Below are 10,429 nucleotides of genomic sequence, written 5' to 3'. Positions count from 1 at the left end.
GCCACAGTTTTCCCGGTGGTGCCGCACCCGGGCTTGCCCCGGCAGACGCGTTTTTTTTTTTCTTTTCGCCCCGCTGACGCAGTTTTCGCCCCGCCCCGGCTGACGCGGTTTCGTGCCGCCCCGGCAGACGCGGTTTTTTGCGCCGCCCCGGCTGACGCGGTTTTTGCCGCCCCGGCTGACGCAGTTCGGACTTTGCACTTTTTGGCTGAGCCTGGCTGGCGGCCCACTCACTCGATCGCCATGTCTGTTTGCCACAGTTTTCCCGGTGGTGCCGCACCCGGGCTCGCCCCGGCAGACGCGTTTTTTTTTTTCCTTCGCCCCGGCAGACGTGGTTCCCCCCCCCCCCTCCGTCTTTCTTTTTGTTTTTTTTTTCGCCGCGGCTGAAGTGGATTTTTCGGTGCCTCGACGCCCCGGTAGTCGCGGTTTTTCCGTTTCCGCACGGCCCCGGCTGACGCTGCTCGGTCACAGTCGCCTTTTGTGAGGATTGCAGACTTCTTGAGCGCGGGTGTTTTTTTTTGTTGTTGTTGTTGTTTTATTACGCATTCGCTCCAGCAGACGCTGTTTAGACTTTTTGTTTCCTCTTTTATCCTGCGACGAGGTGACGAGGTTTATTCGGTGCCCCGCCGCCCCGGCTGAAGTGATTTTTCCTGTCCCGTGCCGCCCCGGCTGACGCGGTTGGGACTTCGCGTTTGTCGGCCGCCACGGGTTTTGGCGCACTCGCTCGGTTGCTTGTTGTTGCCACTTGTTGCGAACCCAGGTTTCTTGAGCGAGCGCGGCGTTTTTTCTTCCTTTCTTTCTTTGTTCTATGTGTTAGCGAATCGGCCTTTAATATCACACGAGGACTCACAACCAACAATTTTCAGTTTGAAGTGTAAAAAATCTGCAGGTGTTGACGTAACTGACTTGCCCGTACCCTTGAGTACATCCATGAAGTTCTCGTAGTACTACTAAATCGCATTATTCCAAGTGGAGAAATTCCCATAAACTTGCAAACCTCTACACGAAAATCGGTGCGCGTGATAAAGTTGAAAATTATCGTCCGATATCGAATGTGCCTTCTATAACACAAATTCTAGGAAAAAAAAAAAAAAACACTTGTTCGCCGTTCTCTGCGCCGTGACTGGCAGCACTCCGGCGAAGCGAAACGGGGTCGATTCGAGCACGATATCGGCGTCTTTCGACGTGCTCGCCGGCGACCGTCGCACGAGTACGTCGCACGAGCGCGTCTGCCGGGGCGCCGTTTGCGAAGCCGACGCAAAAGTGGGAACCGCCGCTCGGATGATCGCCGCTTTCGGCAGAGTGAGTGTTGGCACTCCGGGGAAGCGAAACAGCGTGAATGCGCCCACGAAATCGGCGTATTTTGAAGTGCCCGCCGGCGACCGTCGCACGAGTACGGTAAACCGCGTCAGCCGGGGCGTAGTTCGGGACGCCGACGAAAAAGTGGGAAGCGCAACTCGGATCTTCGCCGTTTTTGCAGGAGTGAGTGGCGGCCCTCCTGCGAGACCAAGAAGCATCGATTCGTGCACGAATTCGGCGCCTTTCGACGTGATCGCCGGCGACCGTCGCTCGAGTAGGGCAAACCGCGTCTGCCGGGGCGGGCTTCGGGACGCCGATGCGAAAGTGGGAAACGCTGCTCGGATGTTCGCCGTTTTTGGCCGAGTGAGTGCTGGCACTCGGGCGAAGCCAAACGGGGCCGATTACGGCACGATATCGGCGTCTTTCGACGTGCCCGGCGGCGACCGTCGCACGAGTACGGTAAACCGCGTCAGCCCGGGCGGAGTTCGGGACGCCGATGCGAAAGTGGAGAACGCCGCTCGGATCTTCGCCGTTTTTGGAGGAGTGAGTGGCGGCACTCCGGAGAAGCCAAGGAGCGCCAATTAGCGCACGATATCGGCGTCTTTCGACGCGCTCGCCGGCGACCGTCGAACGAGTAGGGCAAACCGCGTCTGCCGGGGCGGGGTTTACGACGCCGACGCAAAAGTGGGAACCGCCGCTCGGATGTTGGCCGTTTTTGGCAGAGTGAGTGCTGGCACACCGGCGACGCGAAAGAGCGCGAAAGCGCCCACGAAAGTGGCGTATTTGGACGTGCTTGACGGCGACCGCTGCAGGAGTACGAAAAACCACGTCAGCCGGGGCGAGCGACCCACGGCGGTCTGGGTGCTTATCGCTGCTATTATAGGGGCACCCCGGCAGACGCAGAAAAAAAAAATTTTTTTTCGACCTTCTTTTTTGCTGGTCGAGCTCGGGTAACCCAGGTCGCAATGGGAGCCGCGCACGAAAGCGGCGTCGCGAGACGCGTTCGCGGTCGCTAGTCGCACGAGCTCGGCAACCGCGTCAGCCGGCGCGGAGTTCGGGATGCCGACGGCTAAGTGGGTACCGCTGCTCGGATGTTCGCCGTTTTTGGCCGAGTGAGTGCTGGCACTCCGGCGAAGCGAAACGGGGCCGATTCGGGCACGATATCGGCGTATTTCGACGTGCTCGCCGGCGACCGTCGCACGAGTACGGCAAAGCGCGTCTGCCGGGGCGAGGTTTGCGATGCCGACGAAAAAGTGGGAAGCGCCGCTCGGATCTTCGCCGTTTTTGCAGGAGTGAGTGGCGGCCCTCCTGCGAGACCAAGAAGCATCGACTCGCGCACGATATCGGTGTCTTTCGACGTGCCCGCCGGCCACCGCCGCACGAGTACGGCAAACCGCGTATGCCGGGGCGGGGTTGGCGACGCCGACGCAAAAGTGGGAACCGCCACTAGGATGTTCGCCGTTTTTGGCAGAGTGAGTGCTGGCACACCGGCGACGCGAAAGAGCGCGAAAGCGCCCACGAAAGTGGCGTATTTGGACGTGCTTGACGGCGACCGCTGCAGGAGTACGAAAAACCACGTCAGCCGGGGCGAGCGACCCACGGCGGTCTGGGTGCTTATCGCTGCTATTATAGGGGCACCCCGGCAGACGCAGAAAAAAAAAATTTTTTTTCGACCTTCTTTTTTGCTGGTCGAGCTCGGGTAACCCAGGTCGCAATGGGAGCCGCGCACGAAAGCGGCGTCGCGAGACGCGTTCGCGGTCGCTAGTCGCACGAGCTCGGCAACCGCGTCAGCCGGCGCGGAGTTCGGGATGCCGACGGCTAAGTGGGTACCGCTGCTCGGATGTTCGCCGTTTTTGGCCGAGTGAGTGCTGGCACTCCGGCGAAGCGAAACGGGGCCGATTCGGGCACGATATCGGCGTATTTCGACGTGCTCGCCGGCGACCGTCGCACGAGTACGGCAAAGCGCGTCTGCCGGGGCGAGGTTTGCGATGCCGACGAAAAAGTGGGAAGCGCCGCTCGGATCTTCGCCGTTTTTGCAGGAGTGAGTGGCGGCCCTCCTGCGAGACCAAGAAGCATCGACTCGCGCACGATATCGGTGTCTTTCGACGTGCCCGCCGGCCACCGCCGCACGAGTACGGCAAACCGCGTATGCCGGGGCGGGGTTGGCGACGCCGACGCAAAAGTGGGAACCGCCACTAGGATGTTCGCCGTTTTTGGCAGAGTGAGTGCTGGCACTCCGGCGAAGCGAAAGAGCGCGAATGCGCCCACGAAAGTGGCGTGTTTGGACGTGCTTGACGACGACCACCGCAGGAAAACGAAAAACCACGTCAGCCGGGGCGAGCGACCCATGGCGGTCTGGGTGCTTATCGCTGCTATTATAGGGGCACCCCGGCAGACGCAAAAAAAAAAAAATTTTTTTTCGACATTCTTTCTTGCTCGTCGACCTCGGGTGACCCAGGTCGCAGTGGGAGCCGCGCACGAAAGCGGCGTCGCGAGACGGCTTCGCGGTCGCTAGTCGCACGAGCTCGGCAACCGCGTCTGCCGGGGCGGAGTTCGGGACGCCGACGGCTAAGTGGGAACCGCCGCTCGGATGTTCGCCGTTTGTGGCCGAGTGAGTGCTGGCACTCCGGCGAAGCCAAACGGGGCCGATTCCGGCACGATATCGGCGTCTTTCTACGTGCTCGCCGGCGACCGTCGCACGAGTACGGCAAAGTGCGTCTGCCGGGGCGGGGTTTGCGACGCGTACGCAATAGTGAGAACCGTCGCTCGGATGTTCGTCGTCTTTCGCCGAGCCAGTGCTGGCACTCCGGCGAAGCCGAACGGAGCCGATTCGGGCACGATATCGGCGTCTTTCCACGTGCTCGCCGGCGACCGTCGCACGAGTACGGTAAACCGCGTCAGCCGGGGCGGAGTTCGGGACGCCGATGCGAAAGTGGGAAGCGCCGCTCGGATCTTCGCCGTTTTTGGAGGAGTCAGTGGCGGCACTCCGGTGAAGCCAAGGTGCGCCAATTCGCGCACGATATCGGCGTCTTTCGACGTGCCCGCCGGCCACCGTCGCACGAGTACGGCAAACCTCGTCTGCCGGGGCGGGGTTTGCGACGCCGACGCAAAAGTGGGAACCGCCGCTCGGATGTTCGCCGTTTTTGGCAGAGTGAGTGCTGGCACTCCGGCGAAGCGAAAGAGCGTGAATGCGCCCACGAAAGTAGCGTATTTGGACGTGCTTGACGGCGACCGCCGCAGGAGTACGAAAAACCACGTCAGCCGGGGCGAGCGACCCACGGCGGTCTGGGTGCTTATCGCTGCTATTATAGGGGCACCCCGGCAGACGCAGAAAGAAAAAAAAAAAAAAAATGGGGACATGGCGTGCGTCACCGTGCGGCTTCGCAGCGTTGCCGAAGTCGCCGAGCCCTTCGACTGAGCCGAACGGCGGACAGGGAACGTTGGTCGGCCGTTCTAACCTGTCGGTGCCACGCCGAGACGTCGTTAAGGAAAACCGCGTCGTGGGCCTCTACGACGCCGTCGAGTCGTTGTACGTTTGGTGTCCAGCGTGTCGGCGGCGAGTAGCGGACACGTCGTTCACGACTTCGGTCTTTCGCAGTCGACGCGAACTTGCGGAGAGTCGTGGTGCCTCACGTTTTCGGCAGAAACCGCGGCGGAATTTTCCCGTGCGTGCGCGCACGACCTCGGTGCTGTGCCGTCAGCGTAGTGTTGCACAAACTCGTGGCCTACCCAAGGTGCGGTACGTTTGCGGCCGTATCCTCGGTGGGAATTTCGTGAGTAGGGTCGCAAATTCTACGACCTCGGCGGGTTTGAGAGCGACGTAGACTTGTGGCACGCTCAACGTGCCACACGTTTCGGGGCACACCCGCGGTGAAATTTTCTCGAGTACGCTCGTATTAGTGCCCAAGGAGGTCTGGGTACTTATCGCTGCTATTATGTGGGGGTTCTCGTGAGCGGCGTACGCGAAAGCGACCGGGTGTCTGATATGCGGCGGGCTTCGGCCTCGTCAAGCGTGTCCTCGGGTCTGCTCCAGGGGAATCCACGGCAGTCGTCTGCAGCCTCATCCGCTTGATGCGTTAGGGGCTGGTTGTCGGACGGTGCCGTTTTACCACGATATCGAGGTGTGTTCCGTGTCGTCCTCGGGCGATTCAGATGCGAAAGCGCCGAAGACGCGGGCGTGACCCGTCGTCTGGCGGCTTTGCAGTCTCGGCTCCGTTGCTAGTTCCGGCCGGTCCACCGACAGTGCAGCGGGCTTGGGCAACCCGCACGGCGCGACCGAGTCGATGCAACGAAAAAGAGCGAGCATGAACGTGCTTCTTGCCGCACGGCTCCCACTCGTCTTTCGGGAAGGTTGTGCCGTAGCGAGCTCGAACGCCGTCATCTCGGAGTGCAAAATAAGCGTGTTGGGGCGCCTGAAGGTGGCCTCCGCCGCACACAGACTGCGTCCGGCCCGCCGAAGGCGAGGACGGACGCGCAGTCGAACGATTACCTGGTTGATCCTGCCAGTAATCATATGCTTGTCTCAAAGATTAAGCCATGCATGTCTAAGTACATGCCGAAATAAGGCGAAACCGCGAATGGCTCATTAAATCAGTTATGGTTCCTTAGATCGTTTCTTCCTACTTGGATAACTGTGGCAATTCTAGAGCTAATACATGCAGTGAGCCTGGAGCCCTTTGGGTAACGGGTGCTTTTATTAGACCAAGATCGATCGGGTTTCGGCCCGTATTGTGTGGTGACTCTGGATAACTTTGTGCTGATCGCATGGCCACGAGCCGGCGACGTTTCTTTCAAGTGTCTGCCTTATCAACTTTCGATGGTAGGTTACTTGCTTACCATGGTTGTTACGGGTAACGGAGAATCAGGGTTCGATTCCGGAGAGGGAGCCTGAGAAACGGCTACCACATCCAAGGAAGGCAGCAGGCGCGCAAATTACCCACTCCCGGCACGGGGAGGTAGTGACGAAAAATAACAATACGGGACTCTTTTGAGGCCCCGTAATTGAAATGAGTACACTCTAAATCCTTTAACGAGGATCAATTGGAGGGCAAGTCTGGTGCCAGCAGCCGCGGTAATTCCAGCTCCAATAGCGTATACTAAAGCTGCTGCGGTTAAAAAGCTCGTAGTTGGATCTCAGTTCCAGACGAGTAGTGCATCTACCCGATGCGACGGCTCGGACTGAACATCATGCCGGTTCTTTCTTGGTGCACTTCATTGTGTGCCTCGAGATGGCCGGTGCTTTTACTTTGAAAAAATTAGAGTGCTCAACGCAGGCGAGTCGCCTGAATAAACTTGCATGGAATAATAGAACAAGACCTCGTTTCTGTTCTGTTGGTTTTTGGAATACGAGGTAATGATTAAGAGGGACGGACGGGGGCATTCGTATTGCGGCGCTAGAGGTGAAATTCTTGGACCGTCGCAAGACGAACTACTGCGAAAGCATTTGCCAAGAATGTTTTCATTGATCAAGAACGAAAGTCAGAGGTTCGAAGGCGATCAGATACCGCCCTAGTTCTGACCATAAACGATGCCAACCAGCGATCCGCCTGAGTTACTCAAATGACTCGGCGGGCAGCTTCCGGGAAACCAAAGTATTTGGGTTCCGGGGGAAGTATGGTTGCAAAGCTGAAACTTAAAGGAATTGACGGAAGGGCACCACCAGGAGTGGAGCCTGCGGCTTAATTTGACTCAACACGGGAAAACTTACCCGGCCCGGACACTGGGAGGATTGACAGATTGAGAGCTCTTTCTTGATTCGGTGGATGGTGGTGCATGGCCGTTCTTAGTTGGTGGAGCGATTTGTCTGGTTAATTCCGATAACGAACGAGACTCTAGCCTATTAAATAGGTGCGGGGTTCCCAGCACCTTACAACCTTCTTAGAGGGACAAGCGGCTCCTAGCCGCACGAAACAGAGCAATAACAGGTCTGTGATGCCCTTAGATGTCCGGGGCCGCACGCGCGCTACACTGAAGGAAGCAGCGTGTCTTTATCCCTGTCTGAAAAGACTGGGTAACCCGTGGAACTTCTTTCGTGATTGGGATAGGGGCTTGCAATTGTTCCCCTTGAACGAGGAATTCCCAGTAAGCGCGAGTCATAAGCTCGCGTTGATTACGTCCCTGCCCTTTGTACACACCGCCCGTCGCTACTACCGATTGAATGATTTAGTGAGGTCTTCGGACCGATGTCCGGCGCGGCCTTTCGGTTGCGCCGGTCTGTTGGAAAGATGACCAAACTTGATCATTTAGAGGAAGTAAAAGTCGTAACAAGGTTTCCGTAGGTGAACCTGCGGAAGGATCATTAACGGATTGTGAAGGGTGAGCGCCTCAGCTGCGTCTGCGCCCGACACTTTCTGCCGCTGACCCCGTTTGGACGCGGGGTCGGCTTTTCCCCACGGGGCTGCCTGAATGTGGAGCGGCACCCCGTGACAAATTGTTGCGCCCAGCGGACGCCAACACCGCGACCTTGGACGGTCGGCCAGGTGGCGGACGCGGGTACAAACGGCGCAACGCACTCATAGGTCGGCTTTCGACCCGCCACTGCACCGTGGCTCGAAGCGCTCGAAATGCGCGACCCGACCGCTGCGGGACCGCCTAGTACTGTAAACAGGAGCGGCGGAGCGCGAACGGCGAGTCGTGGTTACGTCGGTAGAAGGCGAGGCTGCGCGTTCCCGAAACGCCAGCCGAGTGCCCTCCCGACCGTTCGAGCGTGCAAGAACGAGACCCGACAATCGCGCGGCGACTGCCAAGTACGAGAGGAACGGCACAAGCGTCGGCGGTCGGTCAAGGAACTGGCGATGTGACGGGTCCGCTGTGCACCAGTGCATACCGTCCCGCCGTCCGCGGCAAGCGCCTCCGCGTCCTCGGGTGACGGAGGCTGCCGGTCGGTTCTTGCAGGCGAGGGATCTCGCTGGCACCGGTTCGCGTTGACGCGCGGCCGGTCATGGCACGGCGATGCGACGGCCGAGGTGCGCAGTACTCGATGGAGGAACCGCACGCTCCGATGACCGTCCCGCCCTCCGCGGCGTATGCGTACCGACCGTAATGGTTGCAGCAGCGCCGGCCGGCTTTTGAATTCGCCACACGAAACACGGTGCGAGATCGCGGTTAGGGGAGCGTCGACGTTGCCAGGCGTTTTGCTTGCTGCCGAGGGAAAGGCGGCACGGCCACGTCGCGCTCGTCGCGATTAGCGGGTCTGCGCGCTTTGGGAAGGTGCCGCAACGACTTGCCGAAAGAGGAAGCACGGAAGAACGAGGGACTTGGACGTCCCGACAATTGAACGCACTTGCGGCCAGGCCCTTGCTGGCTTCGTTCTTCCGCCTCGAGTAGGCTCGTACGCGGCTCCGGCGCCGAAAGTGGTCCTTGGCACCGACTTCGGTGGACGTGGGAAGTGCCGCGCAAGTACGGCGCGCCTGGCTCCACCTGTTGGCTAAAGTAGGCAGCCGGATCGGCATTTTGGTGTGCGGTGGCAAACCGTGGATGCGAAAAAAGCTTGTGCGATTTCGTGGAACAAAAAGCGGGGGTCCCCCTTTTTATGCGGAGGAGACCGACCCGCCTGCCGTGGTGAACCGCGACGCCACGGTAAAAACGGGAGAGGCTTGTCGATGGGACCGTGCATCCCGCGCTCCACGGAGGCCGGGAGGCGGCCGCCCGAGGAAATGTGTAGCCGTCGAGGCCCGCATCTGCGTGCACTCTTATCCAAATGGGTGTACCGCAGGCATTTTCTGGTTAGGCGGGCCAATGAGAGCGAGCACACAACGATACCTACGGGTCCGGCTTGGAGAACCGGCTTCGACGCCTCCCGAGTATTTATAGAGGGGTGGACCACGAAAGCACTCGCAAGTAGCGAAAGCGAAACGCCGTCCGAAACACACCGTTTGCTCGATTTGCGGCAGCCGAAAAAGGCGCGGCAGAGTTTTGGAGTCCAAGCGTGCGCTGAAAAGCGCCCTTCTTGGCCACTGTTTGGCCGAGTGCCAGAAACGTTTGGTTTTGACTGTACGGAATTGAACAAACACTTTTTCACGACTCTAAGCGGTGGATCACTCGGTTCTCGAGTCGATGAAGAACGCAGCCAGCTGCGAGACTTGGTGTGAATTGCAGGACACACTGAGCACTGATTCTTTGAACGCACATTGCGGCCTTGGGTCTTCCCTTGGCTTCGTCTGTCTGAGGGTCGGATCACATATCAAGAGAGCCTTCGGCGCACAAGGGAACGTGAGCCGTCGACTCGTTTTGACCGCGTCGGCAACACGGACAGCACGCTGAACACCTCACAGCGAGCGCCAACAGCGGCCACTCAAGGGCGAGACGGTGGCGACCGTCGTGCCAGAGCCCAACCGAAACGGGGGCGACCGACTGCATTGAGGATGTGGCACCTCGTTGAGACCGCCGCAGGACTTCGAGTCGGAAGGAAGCCTGCAGGGAAAGTGCGGTCGAGGTTGCGTACTCCTCTCTGCGACCGGGCGCGCAAGAGCTGCGAGAGCCACGGACGCGCAACTTTAACGCACGGTAAACACGAGGAGCGAAAGCCGGCCAGCAAAGCTTCTCCAGCCGTGCGCAAAGTGCGCGAGATCGCAGCCTTGCGTTGCGCTTGTTGCCCTCGAAGTAAGCAGGGTGTCCCGTAGACCGGGCGCTCGAACACGCTGCGGGGCCGTGCCTCCTCCAGGCTTTGCCGCGCGAACAGGGAACGTTCGCGCGCAAAGCGCAGGGAGGTGAGGAGGCTGCGCCCGACGTTTGCGGTTCGCTGCGTACGCGGTTGATGCGGAGAGCACGGCGCGACGACTTGCCGCGAAGCGGAAAAAGTCTCCCGCACGAGTTGGCGAAACGTTGGCGAAGCTTAAGGCGTTCTCGTCGTAGTCCGCCGTCGGTCTAAGTGCTTCGCAGTTCCCGTCCCGTTCAAAAAACTGGGCCACTCCAGTTGGGGCGGGGGCGACGCTACACGAGACGATGCCTCTCGCCAGGCTGCGTGGCTGCCCTTGCGGCGGCGGCGACTGGCCTCGGCGGTGTTTGGGCTTTCGACACGGTCGTTTATCACGCAACTGCTCGGACGACGCACGCGCGCAGCGGAATGCCGCTTGCCAGCCTTGTGAAGATGTGACCCTGTACAGGGTTGCGGGCGCACTTGGTAGGGCGTCGT

General features: G+C 59.7%; 2 non-coding genes across 2 annotated transcripts; both read left to right on the top strand.

The window, feature by feature from the left end:
• The first annotated feature begins 5,782 nt into the window (after nucleotides 1-5,782).
• LOC142795804 (small subunit ribosomal RNA) lies at nucleotides 5,783-7,597 on the top strand. The gene has a single exon (XR_012893321.1). It is a non-coding gene; the product is annotated as a small subunit ribosomal RNA (ribosomal RNA).
• A 1,719-nt stretch (nucleotides 7,598-9,316) lies between these two features.
• LOC142795803 (5.8S ribosomal RNA) lies at nucleotides 9,317-9,469 on the top strand. Its single transcript, XR_012893320.1, has one exon. It is a non-coding gene; the product is annotated as a 5.8S ribosomal RNA (ribosomal RNA).
• The last annotated feature ends 960 nt before the right edge of the window (nucleotides 9,470-10,429 follow it).

This window comes from Rhipicephalus microplus, unplaced genomic scaffold, assembly GCF_043290135.1.
Source record: "Rhipicephalus microplus isolate Deutch F79 unplaced genomic scaffold, USDA_Rmic scaffold_874, whole genome shotgun sequence".
Lineage (NCBI taxonomy): Eukaryota > Metazoa > Arthropoda > Arachnida > Ixodida > Ixodidae > Rhipicephalus > Rhipicephalus microplus.
The sequence above is the reverse complement of the archived record's forward strand: the minus strand, read 5'-3'. Positions and strand labels throughout refer to the sequence as shown.